The sequence below is a fragment of the Hylobates moloch genome, unplaced genomic scaffold (genome assembly GCF_009828535.3).
Source record: "Hylobates moloch isolate HMO894 unplaced genomic scaffold, HMol_V3 SCAFFOLD_9, whole genome shotgun sequence".
NCBI lineage: Eukaryota > Metazoa > Chordata > Mammalia > Primates > Hylobatidae > Hylobates > Hylobates moloch.
This window is the reverse complement of record NW_026652284.1, coordinates 43427756-43450743: the sequence shown is the minus strand read 5'-3', so window position 1 is coordinate 43450743 and position 22988 is coordinate 43427756.

The following is a 22988-nucleotide window of genomic DNA, read 5'->3' as shown; positions in this document are numbered from 1 at the left end:
ATTAACACTTGTTATCTGCTCTGAATTACAGCCATCCTGGTGGGTGTGAACTGATATCTCCTTATGGCTTTGCATTTCCTTGATGGCTAATGATGTCGACCAAATTTTAATGTGTATATTGGCAGTTTGTATCTCTTCTTTGGAGAAATGTTTATTTGGATCCCTTGCCCATTTTTAAATTGAGTTGTCTTAATTACTGAGTTTTAAGAGTTCTATATATACCAGATACAAATTCCTTGTCAGATATGTGGTTTGCAATTTTTTTCTCCCATTCCTTGAGTTGCATTTTCACTTTATGGTGTACTTTGAAGCACAAAAGTTTTTGATTTTGATGAACTCCAATTTTTTATTTTCTTTAGTTGCTTTTGGTATCATCTAAGAAAGCATTGCCTAATCCAAGGTCACAAAGATTTCCACCTTTTTTCGTAGAGTGTTATGGTTTTAGCTCTTACATTTAGGTCTTTGTATATTTTGAGTTAATTTTTGTACATTATGAGGTAGGAGTTAGGCTTCATTCTTCTGCATATGGCTATTCAGTGTTCCCAGCACAGTTTATTGACAAAGACTATTCTTCATTGAATTGTCTTAGCACCTTTGTTGCAAATTTGTTGACTGTACCTGTGAGAGTTTATTTCTGGCCTGAAATTCTATTCCATTGATCTGTATAGGTCTATCCTTATGCCAGCACCGCACTGTCTTGATTACTGTAGCTTTGTAGTAATGGCACAGCTCTTTGATGATTGGTTTCTATAAATGTGTTTTTTATAAAGTACTTTCAATGACAAACTAATTGTTCTGGGATTTTTAATCGGCAAATCCTTAACATGTATGTAATGACTCTGTCCAGGCAAAACTTGTTCAGTTTAAAATTTGTCTTCACTAATTCCCTAATTCCTAGTTTGCCTCTTTACACCTACCCTGAAAACTTCAGTATACTCTTCTTATAACCTGGTTGTTCAAGATCTCATGGCACCACTTTTGAGTGGCAGTCTTGGGAGTTTTTCTCATCACCACTGTTAAATTTGCCTCTATTGTATTTATTTCCCTTTCCAAGATTCTACGTTGGGAGAGGTGAAGCTAATTAATTTGATAAATTGTGTCAGTGGGTGCCATGAGAAATTTTGGCGTCAGGCAAGCCTTTGATATCAATTATCAACTAACAAAATATAGAGAAGGCATTTTACTGTGTTCATGTGCATCTCTGTCCTGCAGGAACCATCTTATTACAGATTCTCAGTGGGTTGGGGGAGGATGGTGCACTGTGTCTGTAGCATGGAAAAGCATCTTTTTTTTTTTTTTTCTTTTTGAGAATCAGATCTAGTATTTGTAAGCTCCTGGAGGACATAATATCATTCACGGTTATAGCCATAATGCCTGGTCTGCTTCTATTATATAGTAAATGGTCAACAAATGTGTGTGTTTGAGGAAGTGGTGGCTTTTAAAATTGACCACACTGAAAAACATGCAGGTTCAAACAATGCAAAAGGGTATACAGTATACAATAAATCTGCCCCAGAAGCAGCCTGTGTCAAGAATTTTCAAGATTTTCCATGCATATAAAAGCTTATCTATTACATAAAAAGAACATCATAGTACATGAGCTATAGGATACCTTGCTTTTTTCACTTAATGATATTAAGTGATATTAAGTTTGGAATGATTTTCTATCTGTGATTATAGATTTACTTTATTTCTTTCAGTGGCTTCAGTTTCTGTTTTATGATATACCATTATTGAAGCAATCTCCTGTTGATGAGTGTGCTATAAACAAGGTTGCAACATCTTTGTTCTTGGGTCTTTGTCTGTGCATGTTTTTATCTGTAAAATTTCTAAGAGTGGAATTTCTAGGTTAAAGCTTTCTGCATTTAAAAATGTGTAGATCCTGCAAATCAATTGGCCTCCAAAAAGGACCACACCAATTTATACGCTGATAAACAAAGCCTGTGAGTGTTTCTTACCTGACACCCTCAGTCCCACTGGATACTTTAAAACTCTTTCATCCTTACCAATCTAATCAGTGAAAAATGGAACTGCAGGTTATTGGTTTTCCCTTGCCCATTTAAAAAATGTTGGTGTGAATGATTTGGGGACCCTTGGTCTATCAAAGAAATTACCTTTTTGTCATATGTATTCTATGTGTTTTCCCTAGTTTGTCTTTTAACTTTATTTTTTGCTTGTAAAGATATTTCTGTACAGTGTTTTACATTTCAGTGTAATTAAGTGGATCAGTTTTTTTTTATTTATGATTTCTGGAGCTCAATAAATATTAAGTGACTCCAAGTACCAGTACTGCTGTTACCGTTCAATTCTGCTCAACAGATATTTGCCAGGTGTCTGTAATGTGCAAAATGCTAGGCTAACATTGTGGAGGAGCATGGATGGATAACACTATCCTGGCCCTCAAAGAATTCCACTCTGCTGTAAGGGAAAATGAAATGAGCACCATAATAGGAATAAGAGCAAACTTCTAAGAGGGGAGCCTCAATAAATACAAAGGGGCAATAAACACATAGCATGTTGGAGGAGGAGTTCTTACAGGAGCCAGGGTGTGTGAAGGGAGGTAGCAAGAGAAAAAGTCTAGAAAGGTAAAATGGATGTAGATTATGAAGGGCCTTGAATGCCATGCTTGGTATTTTAGACCTTATTCTGTATGCAAGAGAAAGCTATGAAGCATTTTGAGATGGAGAGGATCAAATCTAGTTTGTGTTTAGAAAAATCTAGAGGCATTGAGGCAGACAGGTTATTACAGTGATTCTGAATCATACTGCAGCTGTCTTAACTTTTCTCCCATCAAATCTTACCCCCGACCTCCCACTGCCATTCCTTCTTTATACTATGGCCAGGCAAATCTTTCTAAAACACAAATGAAATAATTCCTCTTCTTGGGAAAAAATTACCAAGACTTGCTCACCACCTCAGGCACACGTTCACATTTCTTCCCTTGGTTTACAAAATCCTCTGAGAGCTGGCACGTTTATGAAGGGAGCAGCTTGAGGAAGTTAGAAAGAGATTTGGTTTTGGACACATAAGACCCAGCCCATGTCCTCAATGACCTTAGATTTTAGTTAGATAGACAGACATAAAAATATCTAACTACAGGCTGAGCATCCCTTATGTGAAATACTTAGGACTGGAAATGTTTTTTATTTTGATTTTTAAAAAAATTTTGGAGTACTTGCATTATACTTATCAGTTGAGAATCCCAAATCTGAAAATCCGAAATTGGTATGCTTTAATAAGCATTTTGTATGAGCGTCAAATTTGGGATTTCAGCACATTTTAGATTTCAGATTTTCAAATTTGGGATGCTCAACCTGTGCATTCCTTCCATGCACACTCACCATTCCCGATGTATCCTATTTTCTGAACTTGAATGGCCATCTCTTGACTGCTCCAGTTAAAATTTCACCTGTCTGTTCAGGCTCACCTCATATGAAATCTCTCTAAGTCCTTCCTCATATGCCCGGTCAGAATTCTTCTCACCTCCTCTTAATTCCCCCTCATCTCTACTGTAATATTTACTTTGTGTACTCTGGGTAGCTGGGTACATTACTGAACGTAGTAAAATTAGGCAAATCAAGTCACCTAAATGCACTCTAATTATTTCACCGTCAGTTTTTATTTTGCAGAGGAAAAATAAAAGAATAAAATGTAGTTTAAGCATCAGTTGCTTTATTCCAAAAAGGAGACTAAAAGAGGCAGATTTGTTTTGCTTTTCAGTTATAAACACAAGAACAATTTTCACTCATAATCTTCCATATTATGAGTGGTGTCTGTCATTGCTTGTGTCCGTCAGCACGTGACAGCCCTGCAGGTGTCAAGTGTGGTGTTGGTGAGGTCTGAAGCCAGGCCTCCTGCCCCATTCAGAGCCCACGGTTTCTCTCAGAGCTGCTGGGCTTTTCCTCTGACAACTGGATGGTGCTATTGTGCAACGAAATGCAAAGTCTGTTTCAGAACGCGTGCTTTTTTCCAGGAAAACTCTTAAATTACATTTAAAAAACTGTTCACCTACAAAAACTTTAGTCTATTTTCTGCTTCTTTTGTCATTGTTTAGTGACCACAAATGAATAGGCTTGAGATAGACTCAGATTCCTCCCACCAGTCCTGGTAAGAAACTAAAGGAAACTAAAGGAAAATCAGGTTCATTGCAAAGCCTCATACTTCAGTATTGGTGGGCTGAAGGAAACAGGGCCAGTTATAATGAAGTTTAAGCAGGAAGAGAGGAAGTGATAGAGACTGATGAGGCACTTGCAAGAGAAGAGAATGGCTCACTGAGTACAGGATGGGGGCTGTGGATTGCAGTAGGTCCTGAGGATAAAAGTTCATCTACCATAAACATGAAGATCCTCATGCCACAATCTCAACCACAAATTCTGCTGCACACACAGAAGTAAATCACAGCAGGGTGTGGAAAGAACGTTGCATTCAGAGTCCAAATATCTGGGTGTGAGTTCTGGCCTTGCCTGTTATCACCTGGATGGTCTTGAGTAGCTTGCTTCATCTTCAGCACCTTTCCTTCTGTGAAATATGTATTTAAAAAAATAATCTGTAGGTTGTTGTGAAACCCAAAGAAGGTTCCCATGTTGTGCAAGTAGACATTATTAATATTTGAAATGCATCTACATAGATACTTGATGTATTTGTAATAAGTAAAAGCCTCAGCTAATTCTTGATTGACTCTGGTAAAGCCATAATATCAACTACTACTTCTTACTTACTTTACTCTTCTTACTTAGCCACCTCTTAAACTTCTCTCCCACTCACCCCCCAAAAATCCAAAATGACAATTTAAAAAACTTCTCCACCTCTCCTATGAAAAGTTACAAAAAGCCAAATTGTTTTTTCTTTTATTTCACTCCTTTACTTTTAGTTTTATTATATGACTTGGTCCAGAATGTTCTCTCTCGATAATTTTCTTCTCCTTCACATCCTACCACGATCATAGTTCCTTAATATATACCTGGAATTTCCAATAAGCAAGGAGTACAAAAACATTTTATTGCGGGGAGGTGGGGAGATTATAAAAGGAATTGGACCTATGTACCAAATCATTGAGAAGAAACTTAATAGCATCCATCAACATTTAGAGCACGACGTATGTGGGTAAAGCTGACTGTCAGCTAGATGGTCCCAGTAACTATAACCAGAAGTTCTCTCCTTTCTCTTGCTTCCAAAGCTATGCTTCATTTCCTTCAAGAACTGCTCTAGTCTCTTCTCACTTCCACTGAAATCTGTGTGCTAATTGTGCCTCTCCTAGTCCTGTTCCTCAAGCACCTCTTCAACCTCACCTGCAGCTTCCTGGCTTTCCACCTTGCCTGTGCTGTAGCGCTGAGTACAGCTCTAGATGGCTCTGTACATGATTATATGTTGGTGTCTATCATTTTATCCCACATTGTACACATAGGTTTTATCTGTCACGGCCTGCATGAAAACGCAGAAGCAGAGACCACTGGGGTCCTTCATATTTGCACAGCCCTTTGCAGTTTATAAGATATTGTCAGAAACATGATCACCTTTAAGATGCAATACAACCCAATGAAATCAGTATTTGTCCTACTTTGTAGGTGCAAGATGGAAACTCATGAAGTTTAAGTGACCTGCCTACTGAACGGGGTTCTATGTTGCCCCCTGTCCCCAGTTTCTCCTGTGGTGAACTCCACCTGCTCAGTGTCCTTCATTTCCTTTGCAGCTCCTGACTGTGACTCTTACTCAAATTACTATTCATTTCACCATTTCATACTTACTGAGTGGTACACGCACACACAAAATGCTTCTGTAGAAGATGTAAAAGTGAATGAGGATGTTTATACTGTAGGAGAAAATTACAAATTAACAAACACCATTGATTGGATAACTGATTCTCTAGTAAACCTTCTCATGAACTCTAAGAAGTCTTTCAAAATGTTTGATTCTGTATACCCTGCCAACCTCATCACATCCTCATCCCATCCACTGTTATCCTCTGATAACAGTGAGAGATGACATTGGTGAGAGATGATAACATGCCCTTTGTCATAAAGTCAAAAGGAAGAATAAAGCAAAAAGACTTGATCATCTGCAAAGTGGACTTCTCCCCCCCTGGATAAGTAGGCTGGTTTTGTCCTTTTCTTGTACTGGAGTTTCCTGACACATATGTGGACTCCTTAAAGACTTGGGAGTTGTGGACTGGCATGGGGTGTTTTGAATTTATGGTACACACCCTGGGCAACCAGAGTGTCATCTCCCTGTTTCTTTCATTTCATATATACATGTATGTCATCTTCTAGAACAGAATTCGAAACCCTTGACAGCTTCTGTATATAATTCCTACTTTCAAAGAATGTCTTTCATAACTTTAATAGATTGCATTTGTCTCCCTCTCTGGAAAACAAAACCAAAGGACCACCACTGCAACAGAAAACCCAGACTGGTGAATACTCCTGCAACCCTGCTAAGCTGAGGCTGTACATCTCCAGCCGTCTCAGTGTTATGACTTCTCATGCCTAGTACAAGGGTGTTAGACTAGTGTTTGGGTCAGTTTCCTATGTTTCCTTTTTAAATCTCATTAATTATTTGCTTATTTATTTTTAATTGTTGTATGGGGATGGAAGAGAAGATATGAAAAGTTGAGGAGAGAGGGTATACAATGGGAGGTGTGCCACTGGTGATTAGAGAGGCATGGTCTCTTCGCTGGCTGGATTTATAATTCTCCTTACTTATTTTTAACTGGGAGCTTTGGATACATTCTTAGATTTAAAAGTCTTAAGTTCTGTAACTGTAAAATGCCAACCTCAAAGAGTGACCTGTGGATATTGAGTAAGACAATGTCTGTAAAAAACTTAGCACCGTGACTGGCTCATAGGAAGCACCAATAAATATTGGCTACTTTTATTATTCTCTATTGCTACCTTTTGAAGAGAAGGGAAAGTAAAAAGACACTTATGAAATCTCCGTTGAAACAATGGGGTTATATTTTGGTTTTTATCTGCTGAAATAATAGATCAATATTCCCTAACCGCCATGCTGTTGAGCTCCTGATGTTCTCAAAATTGCATCCTAGTCTTGAGTAAGAATTCATTATTGCTGAATGATTACAAAACTAATTATAGTTATTTTGTATCTGGATATCTCTAAGGGAGAGGGCAAGCTCGATAAAATTGCATGGTGTTGCAAGTCATTAATCTTCAAGAAGACAGTAACATATTTCCAAAGATAGCCAGAGCATATTATAGCAATTAATTGGAATAGAGACCTTTCTCCTAAACTATAAAATAAATGGTGGGATGGGATTTCTTAGAAGGGGTGAGTAACCAAAAGAGGGACTGCATCGTATAATGAAACATTGGGCACTCTGAAGAATATAGGCTAGGGTGGGACAAGGAAAGGATGCGTTTAGATTAAATAAAAGTTCTGGGCAATGGGGAATGTGGGAAGAAGGTAACAAAAGAGAGAAGAGGCCAGGCACGGTGGCTCACACCTGTAATCCCAGGCTTTGGGAGGCCGAGGCAGGTGGATCACAAAGTCAGGAGTTCGAGACCAGCCTGACCAACATGGTGAAACCCTGTCTGTACTAAAAATACAAAAACTAGCTGGGCGTGGTGGCAAGTGCCTGTAATCCCAGCTACTCAGGAGGCTGAGGCAGGAGAATCTCTTAAACCTGGGAGGCAGAGGTTGCGGTGAGCCGAGATCGTGCTCTTACACCCTAGCCTGGGTGACAGAGCAAGACTCTGTCTCAAAAAAAAAAGAGAGAGAGAAGAATGACATGAACAATGTTTAATTTGAAATTTTGCCAAGGCTTTGCACCTAGAAATGAGGAAAGCAAGCAAGGAAAAGATTTAGAGATGAGCGGGGTATACATAATGACTTGAGCATTAGAGACATAGCTATCTTTCAGCATTCGTTCATTTGTACAATAAATATTGAGTACTTGCCATGTGTTACACTGTCCTTGGAACTGGAGGTTCATAACTGAACAAAATAGGCAAGATCCCTACCCTCATGGAACCTATATGATAGTGGAGAGAGATGGACAATTTGCAATAAGCGCAATAAATGAACTAGATACAATATCAGGAAGTTATAAACGCTGTGAACAAAAGGATCCATAAGGCAAGATAAGAGGGGCTGGAGGTGTGTGCCTAGAGGGTTAGGGGTGGGGAATAAAGGGATGCTGGGGAGGAGGGAGTGTGACTGTACTGAACATGACAAGCGGCAGGGGCAGCAAAGCTTGTTCCTTCCTGGCTACCACCCAAATGGGTGACTTAGCTTCTTGCTATCCTATCTGACTGTTTCTCTATTGAACCTCTCCTGGGTTTTAGAATGTGCTAATAAAAGAGGTCATATGAGTGTCCCTATGAGAGCAAGAGTGGGCATTTAAGGAACTTAGAAATAATGTTTATTGAGGTAATGAAAATGCAGCAGTGAATAGTAGTGTCAAAGCTTTCTAGGGTTCAGGCAACAAAGGACTCTAGGGATGCCAGGACAAAGACAGTGAAATGAACTTTGAATCCACAGACAGCAGGGAGTGAGTTTGTGTATTGTCGTATAAAAAATAAATGAAGGCTGTGCATGAAGTTCAAAAATACTTTCAATTTTGAATGTATAGAATGCCAAACATCTTTGGCAGACAGCTCCTTCTCTGCTGTGCTGTCTGTTGCATCCTTGCAAGGTTAAAAAAAATATGCCAAACATCTTTGAAGAAAAATCCCTTAGCACAGGGGATTCTAAGGTCCTAGGTGGAAAATTCAGTTAGTCCTTTGCTATTATAATGCCAAGCTCCTAGATGATTGCCTCAATTTCTTACTTCTCCAGGACACTGCACTGTGTACTCAGGGTCAAGCCTGGAGCTGGGATCAGGGGGCTGGTATAAGATACCTGTGTGAGACTGGAGCAGTGCAATCTTAGGTAGAAGGAAGAAACATTTTCCCCTCTTTTAGAAAATGTTCCGTTTGTTGTCCTGGCTGCTGGAGGCCATGCTATCCTAACCATGTTGTTTAGTGGTGGACCTTTATTTCTGACAGAGGCAAGCACAGTGAGTCCATGTTTCTAAATGTGGAGGGCCCCTCTAAGCCACAGGGAGAATTTGCCAACCTCTACTCTGTTATAAATTGATGCCACAGTGGGAGTACTGTTTTCCAATTCCCACCTCTTCACTAGAGAACCAATTTAGGAGAAACAGAGGAGCAAGGGCCCTTGTGCCAAATTCTCTGACCTTCCCAGGGCTACCCCCAGGGTGAGCTCAGCCTTTCATCTGAACACCACACAGATTGGAAGACACGATATGGGGTGAGCGTTCTCTGAACCACCTATCTAGTTAAACAGGGTTTTTAGCCTCTGACGCTCCAAGTTGGGGCTTGAATGCTTCCAAAATAATAAAACAATATATCACTTCTCAGGATATGCTGGGGGCAGTGATGTCTGAGTGAATGGAATGAATGAGACAAAATCACCTCCACACTACAGAACACTGGAGTTCACTCTGGGTAGCCCAGCCACACAAGACGCTGCTTACATCAAAATATTTCACAATATTCCACCCAAATTAAAACAATGGAGACAACTAGACAGTGATATAGGAACTATACATAAACAAAGGACGAGAAAGTTTCTTAACACTGACAGGAAAATACAGAATAAATAAGGGAAAAATAGGCACTTGAATGTTTTTGCAATTTTTTTTCAAGCTTGGGGGATTCTTTTGCAGCAGATTTTCTGGGCACCAGAAAGGGATTACAGGAGATATAAGAAACAAGTGAAAGACAGAAAGAAGCAGACAGAGCTGGAGGCATAGAAAGCATATTTAATTTTAATTCGAATCTAAACATTTTTATGGAGACTTCAGGGTTTCTGGCTTGGCTGCATAAGTTGGCTATGAGTTGCAATTGTTTCATATTGTAGAAAGAAGGAAGCATTTCATGGAATTGTATTTTCCCCTTTGTTTTTCCTTGCTTCATTGCAAAATGTTAAAACGAAAAAGTTTACTCTGTGGTTTATTCTAAACAAATTCAATTCAGCGTCCAGGTATTACTGCTCTACCGGCCAACTGAAGTACTTATTTTGAAAATTGTATTTCTGATTTTAAACACTCAAATCCACTGTGGTTTATCATGTCAATGTATATTTTGGAGCATGCACAGCTCTGCGAAAGCCTGTGGAAATTCCTTAAAGGAGTCTGTGAAAGGACTCAGCTACAGAGGCGCAGCCCTGTTTGCAGAGAGCATGGATCTACATCGCAGACACCTCATGGCGTATTCTGAAACTGTCTCTCCTAAAAGAGAGCTGAATTCAGGCCCCAGTGGGGTAAATGTGTCAACCAACCAAATAAGTTGTTTTTCAGTTAGTACAAACTAAATTCAAGAACCAGCATCTGTATGGGTGAGTGAGCTCACATTCTGAAATAAGAAAAACTTAAATTTGTACAATGATTTCAATTACAACTTAATCCAAGTTTTTATCAGCTGATATCCAATAACAACTTTGTAAAACAAGCCAGATTCTAAAGTCTCTATTTTCACAGTTGAGGAAAATTGAGATTAAATATTAATCAGCGATGTCCAGGGCCACAATATTCTTCCTAATACAGTAGATGAAGGATCATTTAAATATGCATGTTTGGTTTGGTTTTAACTTCAAATCCAGTGCACATCCATTATATAATATAAAGCCTCTTGAAAGTAAATTCACGGCCAGGCATGGTGGGTCACGCCTGTAATCCCAGCACTTTGGGAGGCCGAGGCGGGCAGATCACGAGGTCAAGAGTTTGAGACCAGCCTGGCCAACACTGTGAAACTCCAGACTCTACTAAGAATACAAAAATTAGCCGGGCGTGGTGGCGGGCACCTGTAATCCCAGCTACTTGGGAGGCTGAGGCAAGAGAATCTCTTGAACCCGGGAGGCAGAGGTTGCAGTGAGTCAAGATCATGCCACTGCACTCCAGTCTGGGCAACAGAGCAAGACTCTGTCCCGGAAAAAAGAAAAAAAAAATTAACTGAGTGTTGTGCCGGCGCCTGTAGTCCCAGCTACTCAGGAGGCTGAGGCAGGAGAATCAGTTGAACCTGGGAGGCAGAGGTTGCAGTGAGTCAAGATCACGCCACTGCACTCCAGCCAGCGCGAGAGAGTGAGACTCCGTCTCAAAAAAAAAAAAAAAAAAAAAGTAAGTTCACTTCAAGTAAAATAACGTTCATAATGTTAGGCCATTTAAAATTTTTGTGTTAGAAATATTGGCAGGAATTTTTGTTTTGTTGTTTTTAATTATGCCGATTGTCAGTTAAAATAGCACAAGAAAGATTTTAAATGAATTAAATGGAACCTCAACGGGGAAAAATTTTTTCCCCATCTAGAATGTTCCCCATCTAGAATGTTCCTGGATGCTGAGCACTTTTAGTTTACTCAGAACACTTTTTCAAAGGTCCTTGTGGTATTCAGAGAAGACGGGTATTTATAATGAGCTCCAGTCAGGAATGGGAACATTACTTTTGCCAAGAACATTTTTCAAAGACATTCCACAGTTAATAATTATAAGTTGTCTCCCAAATAGAGCAATATTGCTACCATGACTGTCGCTGCTACTACATTAATATTAATGATAATAATTACCTATATATATATTTTTTGAGATGGAATTTTGCTCTTGTTGCTCAGGCTGGAGTGCAATGGTGCGATCTTGGCTCACTGCAACCTCTGCCTCCCAGGTTCAAGTGATTCTCCTGCCTCAGCCTCCCAAGTAGCTCGGATTACAGGTGTGTACCACCACACCTGGCTAATTTTGTATTTTTAGTAGAGATGGGATTTCACCACGTTGGTCAGGCTGGCCTCAAGTGATCCACCGGCTCTGCCTCCCAAAGTGCTGGGATTATAGGCGTGAGTCACTGCGCCTGGCTAACAATTACCAATATTTTATAAATGCTTAGTATGCACCAAGCACCATGCCATGCGCTTTCTGTGGATACATTGCTTTTCCTTCTCATTTATTCTTCATGACAGCTCTCATTCTCATATTACAGGAGAAAAACCTGTGACTTGAGGTTAAATAATTTGCCCACAGTCATATAAGTAGTATGGGATGGAGCCAGGATTTGAACTCAAACAATATAATTCCAGAACCCACGAGTATAAATGTAATGTGACATTACCTTCCCAGCAGAATTTATAATAAAAGTTGAAATGTATTAATTGTTTATGGTCAAACTGGTTATCAAACTTGTTTTCACAAATAAACTAAAGGAGATTTGAAGAGGTGAAGTGACTTGCTCAAGTTCACAAGGCTAGTAAATTAGAAAATAGGGATCCATCTAGAATACTTTATCCACCATTCAGTTTTAATGATTGTTATATGATATCTTAACTCTATACTTTATTTAAAAAAATTTAGGTTTGGGAGTATGTGTGTATGTTTGTTACATAAGTATATTGCAAAACTGGCTTCTAGTGTACCCATTACTCAAATAGGGAACATTGTACCCAATAGGTAATTTTTCAACCCTCAACTTCCTCTCATCCTCCCCACTTTTGGAGTCCCCAGTGTCTATTATTTCCATTTGTATGCCCATGCCCATTGTTTAGACCCCACTTGCAAGTGAGAACATACAGTATTTGACTATTTCCGAGTTACTTCATTTAGGATAATGGCCTCCAGCTCCATCCATGTTGCTGCAAAGGACGTTATTTCATTCTTTTTTATGGCTGCATAGTATTCCATGATATGTATGTACCACATTTTTCTTTATCCAGCCAACTTTGATAGACACTAAGTAAGGTTGGTTCCATGACTTTGTTATTGTGAATAGTGCTGTGATGAACATACGAGTACAGATGTCTTTTGTACAATGATTTCTTTTCCTTTGGGTAGATACCTGGTAGTGGGATTGCTGGGTTGAATGGTGGTTCTATTTTTAGTTATTTGAAAAATCTCCATACTGTTTTCCATAAAGGTTGAACTAATTTACATTTCCACCAACAATGTATAAGTATTTCCTTTTCTCTGCATCCACGCCAACATCTGTTGTGTTTTGACTTTTTAATAATAGCCATTCTGACTGGTGTAAGATGGTATTTCGTTGTGGTTTTAATCTGCATTTCTCTGATGATATTGAGCATTTTTTCATCTGATTGTTGGCTGCATGAATTTCTTCTCGTGAGAAATGTCCATTCATGTCCTTTGCCTAGATTTTAATGGAGTTGTTTTTTTCTTGTTGAGTTGTTTAAGTTCCTCGTAGAGTTTGGATATTAGTCCTTTGTCAGAGGCATAATTTGCAAATATTTTCTTTTTTTTTTTTTTTTGAGATGGAGTCTCACTATGTCACCCAGGCTGGAGGTCAGTGGTGTGATATCGGCTCACTGCAACCTCCTCCTCCCAAGTTCAAGCGATTCTCCTGCCTCAGCCCCCGGAGTAGCTGGGATTATAGGCGCATGCCACCAGGCCCAGCTAATTTTTGTATTTTTAGTAGATATGGGGTTTCACCATGTTGGCCAGGTTGGTCTCAACCTCCTGACCTCAAGCGATCCACCTGTCTTGGCCTCCAAAAGTTCTGGGATTTCAGACATGAGCCATCGCACCCAACCTGGGAATATTTTCTCTCATTCTGTAAGTTGTCTGTTTACTCTGTTGATTATTTCTTATGCCGTGCAGAGTCCTTAATTACGTCCCATTTCTTTATTTTTGTCTTTGTTGCATTTGCTTTTGGGGTCTTCATCATACCTTCTTTGCTTGGGCTAATGTCCAGAAAGTTTTTCCTAGGTTTTCTTCTAGGATTTTATAATTTCAGGTCTTATGTTTAAGTTTTTAATTCATCTTGTTAACTCTATATTTTAATAAGACATTAATATCTACTTTTTAAAAACAAAATGAATGTACTTAAACATGATAATTTCTTCTATCTTTCATATTTCTAAAGAATTTTAATTATAATTTTATTTAGTTATAATTTTTAGAAATTATCTTCATTTTTACCTATACAAAATTATCCTTTTTTGGGGTCCTCCTCTTTATAAGCTGCTTATTCTGGATAAATCATTCTAGGTTGAGGGTCTTTTTGTTTTTTATTGTTTTGGTACTGTGAAGTTGTTATATAATAGTTTCAGAATTTTGCTCTTCTTGTTTAGGAGAAATCTGTCTGTCTAGCCGTTATTCCTTTATAAGTACCCTGTATTATTTCTTGGGATGTATTTAGACTCTTTTTTTTGTATTTTGTGTTTTTAGTTTCTTGTTGATTTGTCTAGGTATGTATTTCTTTAGGCTTCTTGAATTTGAAAATTTGTATTTTACATTAATTTTTAAAAATTAAACTTCATCGTTATCCTTTAACATATTGTCCATCCCTTATTCAGTCTTTATTTTGCTTCTAGAAATGTAGAAAGTTCTCTATCCTCAAGTGTTTTAACTTCTCATATTTCCCTATTCCTTATGTCTCTGAGATGCGGTCTTGGTATTTCTTCAATAGATGCAGTTTTGGTATTTCTTCAACTCTACCTTCCAATTTGCTTTTTTCCTCATCTGTGGCTAATCTGCTTTTTAAATTGTCCATTTAATTATTACTTGTAATTATTCCACATTTTAACTACTGGAAGTTTTCTTTGATTCTTTGCTTGATATTCTTGATTATTTAATAATCTCCCATTCTTTATTCATATGTTCAATCCTGTATATCAGGGGTCCTCAATCCCTGTGCCATGAACTGGTACCGGTCTGTGGCTTGTTGGAAACTGGGCCACACAGCAGGAGGTGAGCAGAGGGCGAGTGAGCAAAGCTTCATCTGTATTTACAGCTGTGCTCCATCACTTGCATTATTGCCTGAGCTCCTCCTCCTGTCAGATCAGAGGTGGCATTAGATTCTCACAGGAGTGCTGTGTGTGTGAGGGATCTAGGTTGCATGCTCCTTATAAAAATCCAATGGCTGATGATCTGTCACTGTCTCCCATCACCCCCAGATGGGACCGTCTGGTTGCAGGAAAACAAGGTCAGGGCTCCCACTGATTCTACATAATGGTGAGTTGTATAATTATTTCATTATATATTATAATGTAATAATAATATAAATAAAGTTCACAATAAATATAATGTGCTTGGATCATCCTAAAACCATCCCCTACCCAGGTCCATGGAAAAATTTTCTTCCATGAAACTGATTCCTGGTGCCAAAAAGGTTGGGGATTGCTGCTGTACATAGAACATCATGTAGATCTTTAATTTAAATCTATTAATCACACATATATATGTGATTCCATGTATGAAGGTCCCAGTATTTAATATTTCTGCAGATCTTATTCTCTTGCCTATTTCATGTGGTTTGCATGCAGTGGTGTCCTGTTCTAGTTTGTGTTTGGTGGTTTTTGATTATGAATATGTTCTTTAGAACTTTATCTGTAAGACTTCTTTGTAAATACATTTCTCTAGAGAGGATATACTTTTTAATAATTTGGGAACATTTAATATGAATTATTGGCTATTAATTTTTAGGGAAACATTGATAATGGGAACTTGAGAAACACATCTATAAGAGGGCCTATTGGTAATTTTACATTTTTTGGGAATTCTTTTTCTTCTCCATCACCAGAAAGATGAAGAAAAGAACATTTTCTTTATGTGAATAAAACCAACAACAATGAATAGGGATACAAATTCATACAGTCTGATTCCCAAAAAAGGGGAGTGGAACCCCATGATTTGATCACTTCCCCTTCCTGTGAATGATCTCACAAATTAAGTTACAGGTCTTAATTCTCTAGAAAAAGGGACTTAGATATTATATCCTCCCAAATCCAAATTTCCTGCTCAGGAATGCTCAAACTTTTGAATTGACAAGGAATCACTTTCGTTTCATGGGACTGTTATGAATGACAGAAGAGCTTGAGAGACCTGGAAAGGCTGGAGCCACATATACGGAAACTTCCCAATGATTATGAAAGGCTTACTGATGGTGCAGAAGCCTGAGACCACGAGATTCAGAAAATCACATTCTTGTTTGTCCTAAGGATGCTTTGGACCTGATTTAAAAAAACCTCATATGGTTTTTGTGAGAAAATATTGCAAGGGGCTCTGTGACTGATTCTTTTGCTGTCCCTCTGGATCCCAAGCCTTTGAAGAGAGGAGTCTTTACACAGAGCAGGAGGGACCTGCGAAAGCTTAGTTCTCATCTAGCTTTGGCAGGGTAAAGGGATTACCCAGGTGCTGAAGGTGGCTCACTGCAAGGCTGGCACAGGCGTGATCATGTGCTCATTCTTCTCCACCACATGGTAAAGTGGAAACTACTATCACCTTGTCAGATAGCAAAGGTGATCTTTATTCTTGCCAATAGTTACAATGAAGAAAATTATCTTCTATCATGAGAGTACCTCTTAATTCCATCTTGTCTATCTGGGCAAATCTAGAAAAGAGACATGCTGAGTATCTACAGAAAAGAACTGGCTTTTTAATTTAACACATTAGTTTGAATTCAAAACATGTACAAGGTGCTGTGATGCAATGGCTTTCTAACTGTCCAAATTTCCAGAATGCACTCTGGTGGAAATATAGCCCCCAGGAGAATATGTAGCGTTGTTCTTCTACTACGATTGCAAAAACAGTTGAATGGAATGGTTGTGCCTGAAGAGTTGTCTGAGATTGTATTCACCAGGCAGTTTAGAGAAGGACGCACATCAGGGAGGCAGGGGATATCCATCTTGGCCCCCATTCCAGGGTGGTGCAATGACTCCAGGACTGCAAAGAGTCTCATTGTACAAGACCTACCTAAGCTTACAGGCAGTCCCAGAGGTATGAACAAGGATGAAGTGTGTGAATCAATGTCAGAAGTGAAATATGCCCATGACTTCAATAACAGCAACAGATACCAGCTCATGAATGACTGGTTAGAAGTGTTTTATGGATGAGATGCATGGTGGTGATATACCCAATCAGACATTCAGGAAGTGAGTCTCTTGTGTCATTTTGTGTGACCTTTGACAAGCCACTTAACTAATCTGGCCTTTACTTTTCTCAAGTGGGACTTGTTCATCAACCCTTCCTGTCTCATTCTGAAGTGCTCTGATCTCTGTTCTAATCTGTCAAATAGATTTGTAGACCATGCTTTGAGAACCATTGATATAGTAATCTAAAAAACTGACTGTACTTAATTTCCCAAGCCTTTGAAAGTATAAAGGAAGAAAAGCTTACTCACTGCCAGAATTTGGTTACAGAGGAATTTAATTATAGCATTTGGGCATGTGTCATTCAAGCATAGCTGTTAAGAGTCATGGTCAACTGTTTTATTAAGTCATTTATCGTCTTCAGCAACTACCAGTTTGTAATTACCTTAATTCTATTCCACCAGTTTGTGTGAAGGGAGTCCTGTTCTTTTGTCCTCTGCATCCAAACCCTAAAATAAATCATGATCATCATACTTACATTCTGTTGAGTTTAAAAAATTTTCCACTCCTGATTTTCTGTTATCTGATTTCTACTTTTCCTGGCGTTAGAATAATAGAATCATAGTGTTTCAGAACTAAAGGTAATTTTAAATATTATTTAATCTCACCTCCCTTTTACTCTATTGAAAATTGAGAACGGGAAAGATTTAAAAATTTAGAAAGGCCTACAGCTGGTTAGTGATGGAGTCATGCTTACTATCAGGTGCTCAACCCTGCAGGTTATGGAAATGCCTACAGATTTCCATTTCCGTGAGGGCCACAATTTCAGTGAGGCCCAGGAGGCTCTAGTTCAACCAGAAGGCAGAACCCAATCTAATCTGATCCGAGAGATTTGGATGTAGCCACCTGGATTTATAATGCCCAGGTAGAGAACCACAGTATACAATAGAATGTGGGCAGCCAGCTAAAGATGGTGTGGAAAAGGGGGCATAAAGGTAAAGTCAGGGGCACTTGTTACTCTAGGGATGAGCTACAGTAGAAGGAATTTAACTGAGATTAAACATTTGGATGTTTTGCAAATGCTAAAATATTCAAGCAGGCACTTTAGAATGCATTTTGCCCAAATCTCTACTTCTGTTTTTTAAAAAAATGTGAATGTGTACAACATCATTTCAATTTGCTTTACCTAAAAAAGCAAATGACAGAATGTTTTTACTATGATTCATTCACTCATTAATTCAACAAATGTTTGTTGAGCCCCTACCAAGTGCCAAGCATGAGGGGCACACATCTGCTGAGATCAGATGGAAAGGGGACCAGAAAAAGTGGAGAACCCAGTCTCCAGTCAAGAGACGATAGAGGCTTAGAGCAGAGGGTGCAAGAGACACGTGACTTAGAGACAGGGGAGGAAACCTGTAGACAGGTGATACCTGGATAACAGGGAGGAGGATTATGGGTGATTTCATTTTCTTTTAAAAATTTTCTTGTTTTTTGTTCACAGTGGTGCTTTGTTAATAAAGTAATAACAGGATTTTGGCCTGGAATGATGTTGCTACGATTTTTTAAATGGATTATTTTTTGTTTTGAAACAATTTTAAATTTATAGAAGTGTTGCAAGAATAGTGCAAAGGACTTTCAAATACACTGCTGTGATCCACCAGTTGTTAACATTTTGCTACATTTGCACATTCTTTTTCTTTTTTTCCTCTCCTCCTACACATATAATTATATATTTTTTCTGGACTACTTGAGAGTACATTGCACTTTACTCCTAAATACTTGAAGTGTATATTTCCTAGGAACAAGGACACTTGGCTTCTGTAACTATGTACAATGATCAAAATCAGGAAGTTTTATATTGATACATTAGTATTGTCTAATAGTCTTTATGAGAATTTTGCCAACTGTCTCAGTAATGTCCTGTATAGCAATTTATTTTTCTGGTCAATGAGCCAGTCCAGGATCACATATTGCATTTAGTTTTCATGTCTTTTTCATTTCCTTTATTCTGGATCACGTTCTCATTTTTTCTTTTTTTTGCCTTTCATGTTTGGCAATTTTGCAGAGTACAGGTCATTTATTTGTAGAATTTCCGTTAATTTGAGTTTATCTGTGATTTCCTCATCATTGGATCTAGGTTTAAATAACCTGGAGTTATTTAACCTGGAGTTTTTTGGCCATAGTACGATCTAAATGCTGTTGTGTCCTTCCCAGTGCACTGTATCTAGAGGCACATGATATGGTATGTTAATATCACTGATAAAGTTAATTACTGGTGGTACTAATTTTAAGGTAAGACTACATATTTTAAATGGTAGTTTCTTTTGTTTTCTTTGGCTCAAAGTAGTGTCACTGTTAAGCAGTGTTTTAAAATTATCTATTTAAATTAATATGGGCTCACATTTACCCCACAGTAAGTTACACAGATCTCCAGGGAAAAGGGGTGTGCACATAATTGCTATGTCAGGCTAGGTTATTACAATACAAAAGCAGGTTAAGTATAAGTCAATCCTGGCATAAGCAGGGATAATTTGTTTTCAGATTCTGGATATGCTTATTTTCTAGGGAGTTATTTGGATGTTTTTCTCATTTGTTGACTAAATCTATGAGCCAAATGTAAGTTGTAGCATTTGGGGATATTATGTACACTTTCGACCTTCTCTTTATCAAAAAGACCAAAAATAACAAACTTTGGCAAGGGTGCAAAGAAAAGGGAACTCTTATCCACTGTTGGTGGGAATGCAAACTAGTACAGCCACTGTGAAGAACAATATGAAGGTCCCTCAAAAAACTACAAATGGGACTACCATATGATCCAGCCATCTCACTATTGGAAACTTATCCAAAGGAAAAGAAATCAGTATATTGAAGAAACATCTGCACCTCTGTTTATTGCAGCACTATTCACAACAGCCAAGATAGGGAATCAACCTAGGTGTCCAACAACAGGTAAATGGATAAAGAAAATATGGATATATATGCCGTGGAATACTATTCAGCCATACAAAGAATGAAATCCTGTCTTTTGCAGCAACAAAGTTGAGCCTGGATAACATTATGTTAAGTGAAATAAGCCAAGAATGGAAAGTTGACCACCACATCTTCTCATTTATATGTGTAAACTAGAAAATGGTTGATGTCACAGAAGTAAAAAGTAGAACAGAGGCTGGGAAGAGTAGAGGGAAGGGAGGGATAGGGAGAGATTTGTTAAAGGTTATAAAATTACGGCTAGATAGGAGGAATAAATTCTAGTGTTCTGTACCACTGTAGGATGACTGTTGTAGACAATAATGTATTAATTAGATAGTTGCAAGAGCTAGAAAGAGGATATTGAGTGTTTTTAGCACAAAGAAATGATGAATCTTTGAGGTGATGGATATGTAAAATCCCCTGATCTGAACACCATCTATTATTTGTCTCAAAACATCATTAGGTACCCCAGAATATGTACAAGTATTATTTATCAATTTAAAACATTAAATTAAAAATTAAAAAAGAATACATTCAAAAGTAGAACAGAGGATACTAGAGGCTGGGAAGGGTAGAGGGTAGGGAGGAATAGGGAGAGATTCGTTAAAGGTTATAAAATTACAGCTAGATAGGAGGAATAAATCCTAGTGTTCTGTACCACTGTAGGATGACTGTTGTAAACAATAATGTATACTTTAATCTATGCTGGATCACTTCATAGTCATTCCTATTGGTAGCTATAAAGGAAAATGACCCATTTCTTTAGATCCATGCTGAAATTTTATAAAATCTTTTGAGTTTTTGGAAGAAATATACTTTATTTGTATGAATCCATTTATAAGCTACTCAGTATCTGAAAATTTTCTTCAAAGATGTTGATAGACTAATGCTTGACTTTTCTGCGAAAAAGCCATTGGATCTCTCTGGCATTTTTGCTTTTGAACTAATCATGTCAAAATGTGATTTGCCTATAAGCATGTGAGCTGTTTTGTTTTAATAACATTTTAGCCGTAGCTGAGCCACTGTGGGTTTGAAAGAAACAGGCCAAATACTTGCTGCAGAGTGGGCCTTGCAATTCTTTCCTTTGGGTGTGAAATGTTTCTCTTTTAAGAGAATTTGCAGTAAATCAGATTTGCTAGTCATTTTACATTCCCAAGAACAACAAGATTGAGTGAGGGAAAGTGGATAGAAATAGCATTTCAGGAACACCAATGTTCAGGGATTAGATGGTGCAAGGCGGGGAGTTTGGCTGGGACATTTGCTATTTCCATTGCTGTGAACCAATTCTTTGGAACCTTGTGGAGTTCAGCATTATGAAGCCGCAATGCTGCCGAAGGGTGAAAACAGCAGTGGCTCCATGCTGCCATCTGGTGGTATACTGCTGCATTGCCTCCCCCAGTAAGTCCTGGTCTCCAGCCCATGGACTCTTGGCTGGCCCCTGTGGACCAAAGAGAAAAACTGGGAAGTTTGGGTTGTTTGTTCATTATGTGCCACAGAGGGTTCCCTCTTGTTTTGGTGTCCTTTTCTCTCCTCCTCTGTGGAATATGTATCCCCTTCCCTTCAGATAACTTGGTGCCTTTTTTATCGTCTTTCCTTTCCCCATCAAACAACAACAGCAACAACAACAAAAATAAAAAACAAAAAGAAAAACAAGAAAATGACTAAATTTATTGAATCCTCCTAGCTGCCAGACTCACTGAGTGCTTTCTAAATATTATTTTCTTCAATCCTGGAAACAAACACATGGGGGAAGAGAAAATTATTTTTCCGTTTTACATAGTTAACAATAATTGAGCCAATGTTGATCACTGGCTGGTCTGTCTAGAGCTTGAATTCCTAATCACTACATTGCCTTTGGACCTCCGTGTGACACTGAAGAATATATGGTCGATCCCGTGGAAATTTTGTTTGGTCTCACTTCTAATTGTGGAATCAAAGTTTATCTCTTATGTCAAGCTTTAGTGGGCAGGTTGCAAAAATATTTTGGGATATCTGGGGCCCTCAACCAGTGCCCCTTAAAATCTGCCTATAAAGGCAGTCGCTTTTCTGAGGTGGCTGACAAATCTAGAAAAATTGGAGTGACTTAGTAATTGTAAAAGTCAAATGAGAATGCACATGAATGAGATTTGGATGTTCTGCACCAAAATTAATTATTACTATGCAATAATGTTAGCTATATTCCTAGTTAATGTTCACACATGACCAATTTAACATATTCAGTAGAGGGGTAAGTATGGTTTTCATGATGCATTTGAGTTGGGTACAACTTCTCTGATTTGAAAAATTTAGAACTCTCTATGATTGATTTTAAAGTGAGGCTATTTCTAGAATACACAATAAAAATTACATATTTTATTTCTTAGCATATAATGTAACTAAAAGTAATAGCCAACCAGCAAACCAATATCTAACCAATCAAATACAAATTCTTATGAAACTTATGAATATAGTGTTGTACTAGTCACTGTATTTCCAAGACTTTTTTTCTGATCTGTTTTATAAATAGACAACACATTTATAATTAAAATGTAGACTTTAAGCTTATGGCAAGTGGTAGGTGTTCAATACTCCCTTCTGTGGCCCCACCTAAGCCCTGAGCACTGGCATTCCTGAAACTACATTTCCTTCCACTTTCTTTCATTCCCCCTTTTAGATCTGTGAAGATTCCAGAGTCAGATCCCAAGCTGCATGCACTCTACAGACGCAGCCATGTCTGGAGATATATAGAAGACCTCCCAAAGATGAGCGAACATGAAATGCTAGAGAGGGCATAGGAATTTTCTTTAAGATGCCTGGCATACCTACAAAGTTTCTTTCAATGACCAGCTTCAGAATAAGATGGGAGACACATCATGGCAAAGTTGGTCTGGTAAGGTGGCATTGCTCCAAGTATGTCATGGCATGCTATGTCCCATGTCTAGCTCTGGGATGAATTGAGGCTGTGACATACATGAGGCCACAGCTTCCACATCTCACTGAGCCACTGAACACAGCCAGCAGGGTTGGGTGGGGTCCATATCCAAGTAGGGCACCAACAAGAGTTGGGGGCACTGTCTTCACTTGGCCAAACAACGGTGAGGGCACGATGGAGAACACAGCCAAAGCTCTGAGTCACATACTGGAGTTTGGCTGCTCCAAAAGCCATTGCCAGTGTCCTTTCCCGTCCTCTACTGGGGGGCTGGAAAGCTCACACACTAACT